General features: G+C 42.1%; 1 protein-coding gene across 6 annotated transcripts in view; it reads right to left on the bottom strand.

Annotated features, from left to right (window-relative positions):
- Positions 1-19,283, bottom strand: part of MTUS2 (microtubule associated scaffold protein 2) — a 701,667-nt gene that overhangs the window by 495,226 nt on the left and 187,158 nt on the right. Inside the window, exon 3 of one of the 6 annotated variants that reach the window (XM_058437722.1) lies at positions 7,294-7,348. The exons of the other annotated variants lie outside the window; for them this stretch is intronic. The gene's annotated coding sequence lies outside the window, so the exon portion shown is untranslated. The remainder of the gene's footprint in view (positions 1-7,293; positions 7,349-19,283) is intronic. 6 annotated transcript variants of the gene reach the window in all.

Below are 19,283 nucleotides of genomic sequence, written 5' to 3' on the forward strand. Positions count from 1 at the left end.
ACTTCCCAAGCAGACGGACAGGCTGAGTGTGGTCCGTATGTGGTGGCCTTCTCAACCACAAAGGAAGGAAGGAAGGGGGTCCTAGCCTATAAAAGGCCAAAGCCCTGTAGGCCAAGGACGTGTTAGGAAAGTGGCAAGGAAAGGGGGACGCTTGAGCTGGCAAGTCCTCTGATTAATGTGAAAAGAATAAAGTAATGCTGGACAAATTATCCCAAGACTCCATTCCCCACCAAAAGCCAGATTCTGGTTCCAAGGAGGCTGGAGGAAAAGAGAGAAGAAAAAGAAGAGGAAAACTCTAGAGGTATTAAAGTAGAAAAAGGTAATTTATTTAGGAAAGAGGAAGCGTTCTCTGTGTGACTGTAAGTGTGCATGTGTGTGTCGGTAAGCATTTTATAGCTTTTTTTTTTTGAGACGGAGTCTTGCTCTGTTGCCCAGGCTGGAGTGCAGTGGTGTGATCTCAGCTCACTGCAACTTCTACCTCTTGGGTTCCAGCGATTCTCCTGCCTCAGCCTCCTGAGTAGCTGGGACTACAGGCACGTGCCACCATGCCCAGCTAATTTTTGCATTTTTTAGTAGAGACGGGGTTTCACCATATTGGCCAAGCTGGTCTCAAACTCCTGACTTTGTGATCTGTCCGCCTCAGCCTCCCAAAGTGCTGGGATTACAGGAGTGAGCCACCGTGCCTGGCCTTTATAGCTTTTTATCCTCCATACTCGCAACACCTACTAGAGCAAAGGCATACAACACATAATATGTGGCCCTAGATGTCAATCAGCTTTTTAATGCCTGATTCTTAAATACGAATGAATAGCAAAAAAATGATCAAATATGTAAGAAAGACTTGAAATGAAAAAAGGCATTAAAAAATAAAGAAAACATAAGAACACCTTTGTAAAAGATTTTCATTCACAACAATATATTCATTTATTTTAGTTTATAGTTCTGTTAGTTTTGACACATACACAGAGAAACCATGAACACAGTTAAGATACAGAACAATTGATAACCCCAAAAACTTCTCTCAAGTTACTGCTTTGTAATCTCTATTCTCCCTGAGCCACTAGCAAATACGACCTATTCTCCATCCTTATAGTTTTGTCTTTTCCAGAATGTCATATCAATATAGCCAAACAACATGCAGCCTTTCAAGTCTGGCTTCTTTCATTTTTAATATGGATAAACCTAGATTATATTATTATACTATATTATTGATATATCATTAATAAAAGTAGTTGGATATATCTATTATACCTAATAGTAATAGTGTACAATACATATTGCATTCAAGGTTCATCCATATTTTCACATGTACCAATAGTTTGTTCCTCTTTATTGCTGAGTAGTATTCCATTATATGGCTATACCATAGATTGTGTATTCCCCACTTGAAAGACAGGAGAAAATATTTTAAAATTCTAATTAATTTTTTCAGAGAGATAAGTGTCTATAAAACAAGTATAGGGTGCTACAGAAAGAGACAGGGAATAAATAGATGCTTATAGAAATAAAAAATATGACAATTAAAATGCAAAACTCAAAGAAGGCATTAAAGTCAAGGAAATCTCTCAGAAATTAGAATCCCCCCCAAAAAAAGAAACTAAGAGAGAAAAGATTAAATAATTAGAGGATCAACCTAGGAGCTCTAAATTCTAACAGATACACAGAAAAAAAAAAAAAGAAGAAGAAGAAGAATGGAGAAAACAAAAGGAGAAAATTACCAGGGAAACAAAACAAGAATATTTTCAACACTGAAAAACACAAGTCTCCCAATTAAAAGGGCCCACCAAAAGTCTAGAAAAAAAAATTGCAATATGCAAAGCACAGCATCAAGTAATTCCAGTGTCCTAGGAACAAATGGAAAGCCCTAAATCCTCAAAAGACTTAAAATAAATCACGTATAAAAGGAATCACACTGGCAACGGATTTCTGAACAGTAAAAGCGAGTATTTGGTAACACCACAAGAAAAAATGATTTCCACCTAGAACTCTATATCTTGCTAAACTATCAAATCAAGGGTGAATACAGAATAAATACATTTTCGAACATGCAAAAATTCAAATATATGTATATTCCCCAAATCTCTAAAGAATATGCTTCTGCAAAATGACTATGTAAATGAAGAAGATAGGGGAGCTAGGACAGATGAACCAAAAGGAAATGGGTGGTGGCCAGGCCCAGAGATGAACCAGTTCAGATTGGAACAGAAAGACAGAAGGCGGTGGAAAGCAGATCCAGCGAGGAAAACGCAACCAATGGTCCTGATGTGCTTGGATGATTGCATTTAATAAGTGTTCCACGGGGTTTTGGAACTCTTCTCTAAGTGACAGGGAGGATGTTTCTTCCTTGTTTGTCTCTCTAAGATAAAGAAATCTTTCAGAGGCAAGCCCTGCAGGCTCTTCCCCCCAGGGCAGGAGATGGGGCTCTGGTGACTGACATGGCACAATCAGGAGTTACTGAATCAAGTGGCAAAGGGGCAAACATCACAACAAAATCAGAGTTCAGCCAGCAATGAGAAAGAGGAAATGGCTACTGGGCAGCAATTAGCAATACCAGCCTCATGTGGCAGTTACTAACTCCAGTGGGGGGGGAAGTTTCATGACAAAAGAAACCAATCATCATGGTACACTAATAAGAATATCAACAAATTACAAATAATAATCATATATGGTTGACCCCTGAACAACGTGGGAGTTAGGAGCACCAACCCTGTGCTGTTGAAAATTCACAAGTAACTTTTGATTCCCCCAAAACTTAACAATTAATAGCCTGCTGCTAAGCAAAAGCCTGATGGATAACATAAACAGTTGATTACCACATATTTTGTATGTGCGTTATATATTGTGTTATTACAATAAAGTAAAGCGAGAGGGAAAGAAAATGTTATTAAGAAAACCTCAAGGAAGAAAAAATATGTTTACTATCATTAAATGGAAGTGGATCATCACAAAGGTCTTCATCCTCGTCATCTTCACGTTGAGTAGGGTGAGGAGGAGGAGAAAGAGGAGGAGTTGGTCTTGCTGTCTCAGGAGTGGCGGAGGCAGAAGAAAATGCAAATAAGTTTAAGTAGACTCACACAGTTAAAGTAAATAGTTACTGCTAATTTACCCAAATTTTGAAAGTCTGAAGAAAGGGATATGTTTAGTAAGAAAACGCAGTAAGACATCTGAATTCTCCACTGCTGTAATGATAAATATCCAAAATTGATGAAATCAAAAGATAGAAACAGAGCACCTTCTTAGAATGGTGGACCTGTATATCAGAAGAATCAGTGAAGTTATTTGATATCTGTTGCCTCTGGGGAGTAGGAGTTGAAATGGGAGGGGTGGGCAGACAGAGGACTGCAATTTCTTATAATAAGCCTTTTATCACTATAATAGAAATTTAAAAATTTAAAACCACTGTTTTCTTATGATACAATTAAAGAAAACTATAGCAAAGTGTGAAGGTTCAGATAATTTTAATGAAGGATTAAAGCTACAAACCCATTAAAAAAATCTACCTTGTGATTTTCCAAGTTTAAATTGAAATTTTAAATTTAAGAAATCTAAGAGGATCACTGTATTGGATGCCTAGGAACACAACAGATTGGATGTTCTTGCTGAAATAACAGGACATCTGAACTTGAAACTGAATCAGTGGGAGGAAAGACGCATATTTCTTGTGTGTTCAGAGACCAGCAGACCCCAGATTCACCAGGGGTTGAGCAGGCAGATGAGACCACATCCCCTCCTGTCCCTGAGTTCAATGGATGAAGGATTTCAAAAAAAAGCTGAGCTACTTTAAGTCGCAGCATCAGAAGAGAGTCACAGATTTAAAGATTCTCCAATTGCCTGTGGAAAGGCAACTCAGGATGTTTCTGAATTATCCAGCATGTTCTATCAAGTAGTGTGCTCCCTAGAAGACACAGCCCTCCTGTCATAAAGAGATACCAAAAAACAAACAAACAAACAAAAACCTGCCTATTGTCAGGCCTCTCAGGATGCCTTCACAATGGCCACCATCCACACAAAGCAGAGGCAAAGGATGTGCTGGAATGTGGCACCCTATGCTTTCGATCATGGTTCTGTCATCCTGTGACTATGTGGTAACTCACTAATCTCATCCTGTGTCCTTATCAGCATTCGAATGGATCTAAAAATAGAGGCTTGTAGCTTTGTTGGGAGGACTAGGAAAAATCTATATAACACACTTATTCCATAGGGGGGTTATTAAATAAATGGAGTATATATTATGTCACTGCATTAAAAAAAATACATGTTCAGATTCATTGCTATGTACCTGGTTGATTGGGCCACAGAAAGGAGTAATGCCCAGAGATATGAGAACGAGTTCTGTTGCTGTTTGCTTTTATGTGTTCCTAACAGCATCTGGTGCAGAGTGCTCTGTGCCTGCAACTAAACTTTTGCAGCACCTGGGAAGATCCTCCATTGGTACCTCACCCTTCATCTGCCCACTCTCAACCCCAGCTTACAGCTGCTCCACATCCACCTACTACCTTCCGGTTTTGCCCTACTCCCCTCTCCAGGAACTTGCACAGCCCCTCCATACAAGAGAAATATTTAGTCTCTGTTCCAGAAACCAAATCCCTACATAGTAAGGGACTGGTGAAAGTGTCTGAGTCAGAACTGCATCTTTAAAAGAGCTAGCTACAATCAGATAAGAAAAGAATTGTTACAATGGGCCATCTGCCAGAACATGGAAATAGTTTCATCTTCAAAACTCAAACGGCAATACTATTCCTTTTCAACATTACATCCATGGAGCATATTCCTAGAGAGCAGATTCTGTGTTCAGCAGAGCCTCACAAGACACAGAAGTACTTTGGTGCAGACTATGTCCTAGGTTAACAATACCAGGTTAATTTTTGTGAGGAAGAAGCAGGTTTGCAAGACATTGGTATCATTACTAAAGAATAACAACAGACGAAAATGTGCCTGGTTCACATGTGCTAAAGTCAGTACGGAGTTCCCGACTTCCTTGTGTCCAAGACCACGGCTGCACTTTCTCTGCCTGTGCCTCGCTTATAGCACTTACGCCTTTCTATCCTTACTGCCCACGCTTATTTCTGTATATGCTTCCTCCTGACTCCTCTCCACCCTACTTTGTTCCCAGGACTTGGCTGCTCTAGAGGGCAGGGTCCTTGTCATTTAGCATCTGCAGATCCCTTTCTGTACCAGAACTTTCATATAACAGACACTCAACAGAACTTTGCCAAGTTCATAGATAAATTCATCACTTCTGATTTGGAGATGGGCAAGCACTGGGATCAAAGCCCTGTTTGTGAGTTCTTGCCCCTCTCTAGATGCTGGGCCAACACTACTTCCCCAAAGAACTCCCAAGCCCCTCTCTGGCCCGGAGAAACCTGTGTGGAGCCCTCGACCATAATGCTGGTGGCTGAGTACTCATCACTGTCCACAGGAGCTCTGCTGCCAAAACTAGGTCCACTCACTCACCCTATGTACATTAAGCATTGACTTGATGGCAGAAGTGGCCGGGGTTGTAGGAACAAAGACATGCTAAGACAAGAATCCTACTGCAGAAAGGGGCCTGTGAGCCCATGCTGATCTCCATGGCCTCATTGGCTGCACCATGGCAGGCACAAGGTGTTGGGGAAGTCCCTCTAGAGAGAAGCCCTGAAATCCTCCTTTGCTCTGCAGAACCTGCTCATCAAGAACTGGACAACTGCACTCCTCTGAATTCCTGTGCATTTTATTTATTCCCTTCCCATGATCCTGATCACTTTCTACCTTGTACAACTATTTGCTACAGGCTTGTCTGTTCTTCTGTACTAGGCTTCCAGCTCCTTCAGACGAGGATCCCAGCCCAGTTCACCTCCATATCCTTCATAACACCCAGCAAAGGGCCTCACCCACGGCAGGTTCTCAGTTTGTATTTGCTGAAAGAAACATGCTTGTTTAGTGGGCATCAGAAATTAAAACTCATCACATTCTAGCAAACTACTATTGATTTAAATTTTTCTGGCAAGCTAAACTAACATGCTAAGATATTATATTGGACAACTTTTGATGATACAGATAGTCTGGAAACTACAAAGTGTTGCTTTTCATTACACAAAAGATCCATGTTTTCTTCTTATTTTTGCCTGCTTTGTTGTCAAGGTAATAAATCCCATACTTCATATGTTACAAACATTCATTTAAAGACCAGAATTGTAAAAAGGTTTGCCTATTACATAAATAAGCATTTCATGAATACAACTACTCATTGGGAGTATTTTGAATATATAATACTATAGAGAATGCTGTAGGACAAGATTTTCAAACTCAGATCAATTTAATGAGTCACAGCCAGCATTTTTTTTAAATGAGAATATATACAAACTATCATTTTATTACATTTTCATGGATAAGAATTGTTTTCTGAAATCTTTTTCAGTTAATACATGTACGTGCATGCATGCGTGCACACATAAATGTGCGTGCCCATATATCCTTTCTGAGTTGCAGACAGAAAATGTCAAAGCCACATTGGGGAATTATTTGTCATTGTTTCGGGCTGACAGGAACCAAACCAACTTCCTACTTTTAGGTAATTCTGTGCAGTCAGTCCTGGTGGAGGCAGCAAACCTACACTCCATAAAAGTAGCAAAATGAGGGAGCTCCTCATCCATTCCTTCCCCTGGGAAAGTGAGCCAGTGTTGGCTAAATGGGTGCTCTTACTTGGGCCTTTGAATCTGAAACACATGACATGAAGACTATGATGATGGTGAGACTAGATGAGAGACAGCACCTGTGAGCAGCAGCTGCAACCAAGAGTGGCAGCAGAGCGAGCCAACCATGGAGGCTGTGCTGGGGCCGCAGGAGCACTCTGCCTAGTTTGTTCCCACTGCCCATGCCCAGCACTCCCTTGCTCTTGTCCATCACCCGGGTATCATCCGTGGCCTTCCTTTTCCGCACAAAGTAACCAGAGAAGACTTCTCTTGCTCACAACCAAAAATGTCATGCTAAGGAGTCTGGCCCCTATTCTGTAGGAAATGGGAAAACACTGCATATTTTTAAACAAGAAGAATGACATCTGGTGAGACAGTATTAGATATGTTGAATTGGAGACCAGAAACAGTTGGGGCAGAATAAATAGCTGGCCCTGAACCAGGACTTGAATTAGGACACAAAGTGTTCAAGAGGAATCCCACTAACATGCCTGAACTGCATTTAAAAGGGGAAGAAGCGTATAGGAGAAGGAATTCAAGACTATAAGCTGAAAAGATCCAGTGAGCCTAGCACAGAGCGCAGCTAAGGGCATGGAATCCCTGGACTTGAATCCAGACTTACCAGCTGGATGCACTTGAGCTGATTACTTGATCTATCTGTGCCTCAGTTCTGCCATCTGTAAAATGGGAACAATGATAGTACTTTACTCACAGAGTTGCTTCATGAAAACTAAATCAGTTAATTTATGCAAAAGGCTTAGAAGTGTTAGGCACACAGTAAGCAGCATGTAACTGTTTCTTAAATTAAAACATTAAAAAAAAAGTCCCGTCCATTCCAATCTCTATAGCAAAGCTGTTGCTTCGGGTCTAACTTGGGGCGTGAACTCCTAGTGTGTTGCTCTTCTTGAACTATTTTAACTGTACTTTTAGTTGTTTATAGTTCTATAGGGAAAGGCTTTCACAATAGGGTTGGTGCACAATTGGAGTCTAATCTTTGAATATCTTACATTCCTATTTGTGAACTTATCCACTGCTAAAGTTCAATGGTGCTCTATTACCTAGCATCACTGGGGAACTAAGTGCACCAGATAAACTGATTTTCTAGCAACTGAAGCATATTTAAGGGCCAATGCCCCCCCCTTAAGAGGGGGCTTGTAAAATATACTGTAGAATTCTCTAGTTTCTGAAAGAGTGCATCAAAAGTAATCTAATATTTTTGTGGTGACTTAAGGTGATCATTTTGAACACTGGTCACTGAACTCAGCATGACGATCTAACAGAGGAATTAACTGCTATGATTTAAAGATCTGTTTGCTCCTAAACTATTTGCTCAAATATGACTGTATGAAAGCCCTTGCATCTCACTTTTTACTTTAATTTTCCCTGCATCTGTACCTGCTATTAATGATTACATCCTGCAACTATCACTATTTCTGATTCAGAATAGAACTTTTCCTATTTTCGTATCATCTGAAACCATTTGTAATAAATAATCAAATTCTGTATAAATCAAAAAGCATGTAGTATATAGTATATATGGGTATACTGTGTATCAATTGTGGTGTAAGCAGGAAACACCAGCCAAGAGCAGAAAACGTATACTGTACATTTTGGGAAATCCACTTAGCCTACCGTCTAAAAACTGTTCCCAGATGTTTACTATTAAGACAGCTGAGGCTGCCAAAAGAACACGGTCATTTTGCTGAGTGATGAGTGACAGCTGAAGTGAAGGAGGGTAGGCTCTCCCTAAGCCCCAGACGTATGTATAATACAGCCCACTCAATATCTTCACTGCATTCATTTCCTATAACTGCTGTAACAAATTACAACTTACCTGCTCAAGACAACACACATTTATTATCTTGCAGTTCTGGAAGTCAGAAGTTCAAGATGGGTCTTAAAAAACAAAACTCATGGCACTGGCAGGGCCGCATTCTTTCTGGACACTCCAGGAAGAATCCATTTCCATGCCTCTTCCAACAAGAAGCTGGAGAAATGTATCCCACATTTTGTGAGATACAGAGGCCACCTGAATGCCTAGCTGTAGCCCCTTCCTTCAACTTCAAAGCACATCATTCCAGCTTCTGTTTTGATCATAACATCTACTCCCCTGACTCTGACACTCCTGCCTCCCTCTTACAAGGACCCTTGTGATTTCATTGGACCTACTCAGATAATCCAGGATAATCTCTCCAACTCAATATCCTTACCTTAATCACATGTGCAAAGTCCCTTTTGCCACATGAGGGAACATATTCACAGGTTCCAGGGACTGGGATATGGACATTTTTGGGGGGCCACTATTCTGCCTGCCACATCTGCATAGATGTTGAACAGATCTCAAGCTTAACTTGCACAAAGCTAAACTGCTGATATTTCTGCTCACTCCCACCACCTCTGTCCAAACCTGCTCTACCCATATCTGCCTGCATTTCAGTTGATGGCAAGCTCATCCTTCCATTTGCTCACAGCAAATAGCCTGGAGTAACCCCTGACTCCTCCTTTTCTCTCGCATTCCACATGCAACCTGTCATCAAGTTCTGTCAGGTATCTTTTTAAAAACAGATCCAGCATCTGACTACTTCTCCCAACCTCCATAGCCACCACCATCAAAGCCACCATCGCTCCTCAGTGAGATCCCTGGAACAATGTCCCAGATCCCATCCTGTGGTTTATTATTAACCCTATAGCCAGAAGGATCTTTGTAAAACTGGAAATTAGATCATATCACTCCTCTCTTCAAGACCCTCCAGTGGCTCTTCAGCTCACTGAGAATAAAAGCCAAAGTTCTTATGAGAAGCATCCCAGCAAAAAGGGCAAGAAAGAGCAGTTTTCTAGGAACTGAATGCTGCTCAGTGTGGCCTGAATAATGACTGTGAAAGGGAATGAGAGAGAAGCATGTGCATATGGGCAAGGGCTAGCACCCTCTCTACATTAAATAGCCTGATCCTATCCTAAGGACTGTAGAAAGCTGCTGACAAGTGTTCAGCGGAACTGGGGAACAACCATCTCTGCACTTTGGGAACAGAGCTCTGGCTGCATCCTGAGGACAGGTTAGAGTGGGCCAGGTAGAAGGAAGGAGAAGTCAATCCTAAGCCAAAAGAACAAAGCTGGAGGCAACACGCTACCTGACTTCAAACTATACTACAAGGCTACAGTAACCAAAACAGCATGGTACTGGTACCAAAACAGAGATATAGATCAATGGAACAGAACAGAGCCCTCAGAAATAATGCCGCATATCTACAACTATCTGATCTTTGACAAACCTCACAAAAACAAGCAATGGGGAAAGGATTCCCTATTTAATAAATGGTGCTGGGAAAACTGGCTAGCCATATGTAGAAAGCTGAAACTGGATCCTTTTCTTACATCTTATACAAAAATTAATTCAAGATGGATTAAAGACTTACATGTTAGACCTAAAACCATAAAAACTCTAGAAGAAAATGTAGGCAATACCATTCAGGACATAGGCATGAGCAAGGACTTCATGTCTAAAACACCAAAAGCAATGGCAACAAAAGCCAAAATTGACAAATGGGATCTAATTAAACTAAAGAGCTTTTGCGCAGCAAAAGAAATCACCATCACAGTGAACAGGCAACCTACAGAATGGGAGAAAATTTTTGCAACCTACTCATCTGACAAAGGGGTAATATCCAGAATCTACAATGAACTCAAACAAATGTGCAAGAAAAAAACAAACAACCCCATCAAAAAGTGGGCGAAGGATATGAACAGATGCTTCTCAAAAGAAGACATTTATGCAGCCAAAAAACACATGAAAAAATGCTCATCATCACTGGCCATCAGGGAAATGCAAATCAAAACCACAGTGAGATACCATCTCACACCAGTTAGAATGGCCATCATTAAAAAGTCAGGAAACAACAGGTGCTGGAGAGGATGTGGAGAAATAGGAACACTTTTACATTGTTGGGACTGTAAACTAGTTCATCCATTGTGGAAGTCAGTGTGGCAATTCCTCAGGGATCTAGAACTAGAAATACCATTTGACCCAGCCATCACATTACTGGGTATATACCCAAAGGATTATAAATCATGCTGCTATAAAGACACATGCACACGTATGTTTATTGCGGCACTATTCACAATAGCAAAGACTTGGAACCAACCAAAATGTCCAACAACGATAGACTGGATTAAGAAAACGTGGCACATATACACCATGGAATACTATGCAGCCATAAAAAATGATGAGTTCATGTCCTTTGCAGGGACATGGATGAAGCTGGAAACCATCATTCTCAGCAAACTATCGCAAGGATAAAAAACCAAACACTGCGTGTTCTCACTCATAGGTGAGAATTGAACAATGAGAACACATGGACACAGGAAGGGGAACATCACACACCTGGGCCTGTTGTGGGGTGGGGAGAGCGGGGAGGGATAGCATTAGGAGATATACCTAATGCTAAATGACGAGTTAATGGGTGCAGCACACCAACATGGCACATGTATACATATGTAACAAACCTGCACGTTGTGCACATATACCCTAAAACTTAAAGTATAATAATAATAAAATAAAAATAAAAATAAATCATGAGGTCAGGAGATTGAGACCATGGTGAAACCCCGTCTCTACTAAAAATACAAAAAAAATTAGCCGGGCATGGTGGCAGGCGCCTGTAGTCCCAGCTACTCAGAGAGGCTGAGGCAGGAGAATGGCGTGAACCCGGGAGGCAGAGCTTGCAGTGAGCCGAGATTGCGCCACTGCACTCCAGCCTGGGCGACAGAGCGAGACTCCGTCTCAAAAAAATAATAATAATAATAAAATAAAATAAAATAAAATAAAAAAGAAACAAACTATAGAATATACATAAATGAAAATGAGAAGAAATGAAACTAAAATATTTCACTACAAAGAAAATTAACCAAGCAAAAAAGAAGATAGTAACATATGGTACAAAAATAGATGCATAAACCAATGGAATGGAATAGAGAACCCAGAAATAAAGCCACACATGTACAGCCCTCTCATCTTCAACAAAGTCAGTGAAGATAATGGGGAAAGGAGTCTCCATTCAATAAATGGTGCTGGGATAGCTGGCTAGCCATATGCAAAAGAATGAAACTGGACCCCTACCTTTCTCTAGATAAAAAAATTAACTCAAGATGGATTAAAGATTTAAACATAAGACCTCAAACTATAAGAATCCTAAAAGAAAATCTAGGACACACCCTTCCCTCAAGAGGGACCTAATTAAACTAAAGAGCTTCTGCACAGCAATAGAAACTATCAATGGAGTAAACAGACAATGCACAGGAGAATAACAAAATAACAGGCATTGGCAAAGATGTAAATAAATTGAAACAGCTGTGCATTGTTGGTAGGATTATAAAATGGCACAGCTGCTAGAGAAAACAGTATGGCAATTCCTCAAAAAATAAAATAAAATTAGAATCACCAGCAATCCCACTTCCAGGTATACACAAAAAGAATTGAAGTCAGAGTTTCAAAGAGATATTGGTATACTTGTGTTTACAGCAGCATTAGTCACAATAGCTAAAATGTGAAATCAACCCAAATATCCCCCATGGATAAATGGATAAGCAAATGTGATATATACATACAATGAAATATTATTCAGCCTTTAATAAGAAGAAAATTCTGACACATCCTGCAACATGGAATCTTGAGGACATGATGCTAAGAGGAAAAAAAATCAATGAAAAAACAAATACTGGTGGTGACAACAAATACTGTATGATTCCACTTACATAAGGTACCTAGAGTCATCAAATTCACTGAAAGTAAAATGGTCATTGCCAGGGGCTGTGGGGAGAGATGGAAAGTTGTTTAACGGAGACAGTCTCAGTCTTGCAAGATGAAAGAGTTCTGGAGATGGATGGTGGTGACAGTTGAATGTAGTTAATGCCACTAAACTGTACACTTAAAAATGGGTAAGACAGAAAATTTTATGTTATGTATATTTTACCACAATAAAAAGAAAATTTTAAATATGAGCAACTAGGACTGGATTATCCAAGGGCCCAGGGGAGCATGTGAGGGATGGCCAAACTGAGTCTTAGAAATGGTCAGGCATAACCCAAGCTGTTGGAAGTGGCCGTGAACCACTGAAAACACAATTATTAAGGAAACAGTCAATACTACCTTCCTGGAAGTATGCCAAGTGTGGGATATGTTCACAGTATGCAATGCTGTAAATCTCCCTGCTTCTAGTCCATGTGCAGCCATCAAAACCATCTCTCCTTACCCCCCACCAGCTGGAAAAGGCTGCTCAGACTAGGCAAGTCCTAGTTCCCTACTTCACTTCCTCCTCCCTCCGGCAGTCCTTGTATCTGCTGTCTTTTGGCTCTGAAACCAAACAGTAACATCAACTTGCCACCATGGAAAAAACATTTGTTGAAATAGCAATGTCTTTCTTTCTTCTATTTTCCCTTTCTCCATCTACCTCCCCCAAGCAGGCTCCATGATTCCCTGGGGAGCTTTGTGACTGCAGAGGAGGAGTTGCTGGTAAGACACTTCCCTTCCTGGTTTTGGTTTCCAAATGCTTCAGCCCATGGAGGGGAAAAAAAGTTTCAGGCAAGAAGAGGTGTCACTGTGGGAACTATAGAGAAGAGAAGGGAGACTGAGAGAGTCCCCCAAAGTAAATTTCCCAGGCCCACAAAGGAGCAGACTGTAGTTCCTAGAGGTAGGCAGGCTCTGTGCTGGCTGTTCTCAAAGCCAGCTGAGCCTAGAAAGGGAGGAGCAGCTTCAGCCAAGCCTAGGCTGGGCTCCAGGATTGCACAAGTTCCCAGGTACAGAGACAGAATCACACTGGCTGATCCTAAGAAATCTTTGACATCTCAGAGGTAACTGCTGTGGACCTGAGACACAGGATCACAGGGATGTCCCTACTGCCTGGTGCTGCCTCCAACCCAGGACCTTTAAACAAAGGGGAAGGAGGGAAAAAGGATAAAAAGTAGCCAGGTTTAAAGCTCCTGCCGGCCCAGAGCAGGAAAAAAGGCTCACAGTCTAAATTAAATTAAATTTTAAAGAAATTGAAGAAACACCTGGGTGCGGTGGCTTACGCCTGTAATCCCAGCACTTTGGGAGGCCGAGGCAGGCAGATCACAAGGTCAGGAGATTGAGACTATCCTGACTAACACAGTGAAACCCCGTCTCTACTAAAAATACAAAAAATTAGCCGGGCATGGTGGTGGGCACCTGTAGCCCCAGCTACTCGGGAGGCTGAGGCAGGAGAATGGCGTGAACTTGGGAGGCGGAGCTTGCAGTGAGCCAAGATTGCACCACTGCACTCCAGCCTGGGTGGCAGAGTTAGACTCTGTCTCAAAAAAAAAAAAAAAAAAAAAAAAAACATTGAAGAGACAAACCTGAGTTTCATAACTGGTACATTACCTCAATGGAAAGAAAATAAAGAAAACAGCTGGACAGGGAAGACAAGTCTAACCTACACACATGTGACCCTGTGATGTTTATTCACATTCTATCCCACATGATCAAGAGCAGCAGGGACCCTAACTGCATACCTTAACATAGCAGCAGTCTTAAATGAGCAAAAATTCTTAAAAGTCTGGCCCTCAAGCATGCACTGGGTCCCCTGCCTCATACTGTTCCTCTGCCCAGCAGCAGCAGCTTGTAAATATGCAAATGTGATCATGACAGTTCTCTGCTAAGTGGTTCCCTCTTGCTCTTGTGTCCGGAATTTATTCCTTCTGGTGGGTTCTTGGTCTCGCTGACTTCAAGAATGAAGCCGCAGACCTCGTGGTGAGTGCCATAGCTCTTAAAGGTGGCACATCCGGAGTTGTTTGTTCCTCCCAGTGGGTTCGTGGTCTCGCTGACTTCTGGAATGAAGCCACAGACCCTCGCGGTGAGTGGTACAGCTCATAAAGGTAGTGCTGACCCAAAGAGTGAGCAGCAGCAAGATTTGAAGAGCAAAAGAACAAACCTTCCACAGCATAGAAGGGGACCCGAGTGGGTTGCCGCTGTTGGCTGGGGTGGCCAGCTTTTATTCCCTTATTTGTCCCCACCCATGTCCTGCTGATTGGTCTGTTTTACAGAGTGTTGATTGGTGCATTTTACAGAGTGCTGATTGGTGTGTTTACAGTCCTTTAGCTAGACACAGAGCACTGATTGGTGCATTTTTACAGACTGCTGATTGGTGCATTTACAACCCTTTAGCTAGACACAGAGTGCTGATTGGTGTATTTACAATCCTTTAGCTAGACACTGAGCACTGATTGGTGTGTTTTTACAGAGTGCTGACTGGTGCATTTACAATCCTTTAGCTAGACACAGACTGTTGATTGGTGCATCTTTACAGAGTGCTGATTGGTGCATTTACAATCCTTTAGCTAGACACAGACTTCTGATTGGTGTGTTTTTACAGAGTGCTGATTGGTGCATTTACAATCCTTTAGCTAGACAGAAAAGTTCTCGTGGCCCCACTACACCCAGGAAGTCCAGCTGGCTTCACCTCTCACTCTTAGAGCAAAATCCACACTCCTGAGCAACTGTAAAGTCCTTCACTCTCCAACCAGGACGGAACTTGCCAATACCACCCCCCATCCTCTCACATAGACCCTGTCCCTAATCGCATAGAAAAGAGTCACTCCATAAACATATCAGCTCCTTCCAAAGTCCCAGGCCTCCAACATCTCCCTGGCCTGTAATTCCCCACACCTCCAACGCATCTCTTGTGCCTGGCACAGAGCAATTCGTAGATACATGTTGAATGAGTGACTCACTCAGTGAAGCCCCAATCCACAAGACATCCTCCTGCCAGTTCACAACACCTCCCAGGCAGCCGAAGATTCCATTACCTCCTTCCATATAAGCCCTGGTTAGGAAAGTAGGGTAGGGGGCAGAGGGCCAAGGCACACAGGCCAAATCTGACCCTCACGGGTGTTTTATTTGCCCCTCACAATGTCATGATTTGAATTCATTATCAACATGCACAAATTGGGCAATTCTGGGAAAAAAAAAAAAAAAAAAAAAAAACAGCCCAAAGCCTGACTTGTTAGAGAATGAGACAACCTGGCATACATGGCCCTGCAATGCCATGCAGCAGCTGGCTCTCTTTAAGATTTGCATGTGCTTCACTGTTCACCCCATCCTCACCCCTCATACTGTCTCCCCAGCAGAAGGAGTGAGGTAGCTGACATCCACCCTCATCCTCCCATCCAGCCTCCTGTGGGCCCTGTGGGCACCTGTAGAGAGGACTGCTGGAGCAGAAGCCCCAACCCTCATCAAACTGTGACCCAGATTCATAGACTCCTCCATTCCCATCCCCAACAAGTCAAATCTAAGCCTCTTCACCCCTGCGACCTCCTCCTTCTTAGAGATTGCTGAGGGATATTTTTCTGGGCTTGGGAAGCTGGCAAGGGACTTTGTTAATGAGGCCAATTTTGTATTCAGTGTCTTAGCTGTATGTCTGAACTATATATGCTCCCCTAAAATTTCCTCATACATGTATCCCTTATCTAAAAAGGTGTCACTATCTTGGCCTCATTTTCATAAGCTCCTTTCACTGGTTGGGTCTTGGGCAAGATGAGAATTCATCTGCAAATGCCCAAAACACTAAGCAACCATTTTCCTGAGCCTGCCTGGACTCTGTGGCTCTTTCACATACCAATAGATTCTCAGCTCCCAGCACTCCACTAGCTTCACAAATTTTATAAAGCATGCCCAACAGAGCACCTTAAGTTATCAGGAATCAATATAAATCTCCCTCAGCAGACAGGTCTAAGCCAATGAAACTGTTGACAAGAAAGCATTTGCATCTCTTGATTAGAAGCTAGTCCAAAACCAATTGACTCAAAGTGCAGCCAAGCTGGTTTACAAACAATTGCTTTTGATTACAAGGAAAGCTAAATGAGCAACATCTTCCTGCTGGAAAGAGGCTTGTTCTCATATTAAACTAATATTTTAGACATGAGTTTACATCACTTCAAGCTACATTAAATTCATGGGGGAAATAAAGTTCTACTTCCCCCCTGAATTATTCAAAGCCTTCTCTAATTTTTAGTATACATAAATATACTCTCCTTTAATAAAAATGCTTCCTCTGAAGAATGCCTCAGGTCTTTGTCTACTCCAAAGGCAACTCTTTGAATATTTGATAATTAATGGACTTTTAACATTTTCGTGTTAAAAGGGATAATTACATTTTCTGAAATAACTGTCTATATTCAGTGAACACTTTATACATTCAGTTTACTAAAAGCTTTGTTAGTGGCTCTATACATTTAGATTTCATTGTTTTTCCTGATCGGTTTGCTCACAAATCCATTTCTCTAATTTTCTGTTTTCTCAAAAATGAATTAATAACTTCTCTAGTAGAACAGTAGGGATAGAAATTGAAAGGTAAAGTAATTCCTAAAAGATTATCACTAATTAGTATGACACTTTTGCTTTACAACACATCTGTACAAAATGAATTCCCCAGGAACAAACAGATTCTCAGAAGCACAAAGACATGATGACATAGCCAGGTAGGTGCATGTATCATTCCCACTTTGCAACTAGAAAAGTCAAAGAATAGCTGAGCCCAAGTCTTGGACATCATGAAATTCTCCATTATTCTTGCTGCGGTATCCTCACACCCCTAATTTAGCATAATCCATATACATCCTCGCTTTTGTCCCTCCAGTCCCAGAAACAGAAGTTCCCTACACATGGATTCTTATGCTATTTCTTCCCGTCTCTATCCTAATTGCTAATTATTTCACCTTCTCAACATTGCCTGTAAAATGAGATCACTTTTTCATTTTAAACAATTCTGCTACCTGGGTCCCTCCTCCAGACATTCTGACTTCATTGTTCCAAGGCATGGCCTGGGGTTTAGGATTCTATCGCACAGCCAAGGTAGAGAGTAATGCAGGATCTATTCCCCTAGCCCAGAAGTCACAAACTCAGAGCTTGCGTGCCAAAATGGCCCAGTGATATGTGCTTTTTGCTTTTTGGTAAAAAACACAAAAATTGTACCATTTTAACCATTCTTAAGTGTACAGTTGTGCAGCATTAAAGACATTCACATTGTTCTGCAATGGGATGTGTGCTTTTTATGGAAGCACATGTTATTTTAAACGTGTTTAGAATTTGGCACATTTCACATAAAAATCCAGATGTGTGGACTCTGGCAACAGAAAGCTAATATGGTCTCCCAGCAGCAGTCAGCTGGGACAGGATGGTGGTGGCCCCCTACAGGCAGGGCATGTGTCTCAGGGATGGCCTCCACCCCAAAGTTGCTTCTAGCCTGGTTCTCACACAGTCTACCTTCGTCTATTAATAGGGCCGAGCTTCCTCAAGCCTAAAAGTGTCCTGTCTTTTCATCTCATGTCTCTTTCTAGCTGCCCACTACCCCTCTCCTTCCTTTCCCTCATCTCTCATTTACTCCTCAAAACCCTGATATCCAGCTTTCTCCCCCTCTACCAGGCTGAAACAGCCCTTGCAAAGACCGATGACCTCATGCCGCCACTGCGCAATGCGACTTGATCTCTCTGTGCTGCACTGGATATGCTGCATCCTTCTGGAGCCTCTGTCCACACCCTCTGTGTGTCTCCACTCTTCTCCATCCTTTCACCCAGGGTTGCCTCTTGCCACAGGGAGGGAAGATTTCCTGCACGCTCAAGGCTCACTACCACCCGTAGGCTGACAAGTCCAGATCCAGTGGACGAGTCCAGAGCTCCAGGAGAGTCCGAGGGGTCCAGCTTTGAGTTCCCAGCTCTGTCACTTAAAACTGTGATTTGGGGTCAATTATTCAGCCTAAGCCCCAACATCTTCATCTACAAACTAGGGATAATAATTCCCACTCCAAAACACCATGGGAGTATATAACAATGTACACAAAGCTCTAGACTAGAGCATGGCTGTCCAGCCAACTTTCTGTGAGGATGAAAACGTCCCACATCTGTGGTGTCCAATACAGAAGCCACCAGGTATATGCAGCTACTGAACACTTGCAATGTGGCAAGTGTGACTGAAGAATTAAATTCTTAATTTAATTATTTTAATTGTAATGTAAATAGTTACATGGGACCAGTGGCTCCCTAGTGGACAGCGCAGCTCTGGAGCGATGAACACTGAACACACATCAGCAGACACAGCTATTAATATTGTCACCATTCACAAAGGGAATAGTAATACCAAGCTGTTCCAGCTCAAGCCTCCGTCTAAGACTTGGATGATGCAGGAACAGATCTCAGCCAAACTTGATGCCTGGTCCTGTTAGAGGATTCTATGCTTGGGAGAGTAGCCCAAAATTCATCAGGGGACACAGTGAACATTAAGGAGTTGTTTCGTCTTAGTTCTTTGCATCTGGTGAGAAAGCAGGCATGCAGCCACAGTCTCCAGGACACTGGAGGTAGCATCTTTAATACAACCAAGTGGGAGTCCCAGCTGCTGGGTTTCCCTCTGGGCTCTGAAGCCAGGAAGCCAGTACCCACCTAGTGTATGCATCAGGGACTCTGCTCTATACAGCAGGCAAGTTCTTACATCCTGTGTCTGTTAACACCTCTCCATGAATCACCATCACCCTCAAGACCAACTCTCATCCAGATGTGTACTGGACACCTCCATATGGATCCCCACAGGCCACAACAGCTCCCAACTAAGCCTGC

This window comes from Hylobates moloch, unplaced genomic scaffold (assembly GCF_009828535.3).
Source record: "Hylobates moloch isolate HMO894 unplaced genomic scaffold, HMol_V3 SCAFFOLD_4, whole genome shotgun sequence".
Lineage (NCBI taxonomy): Eukaryota > Metazoa > Chordata > Mammalia > Primates > Hylobatidae > Hylobates > Hylobates moloch.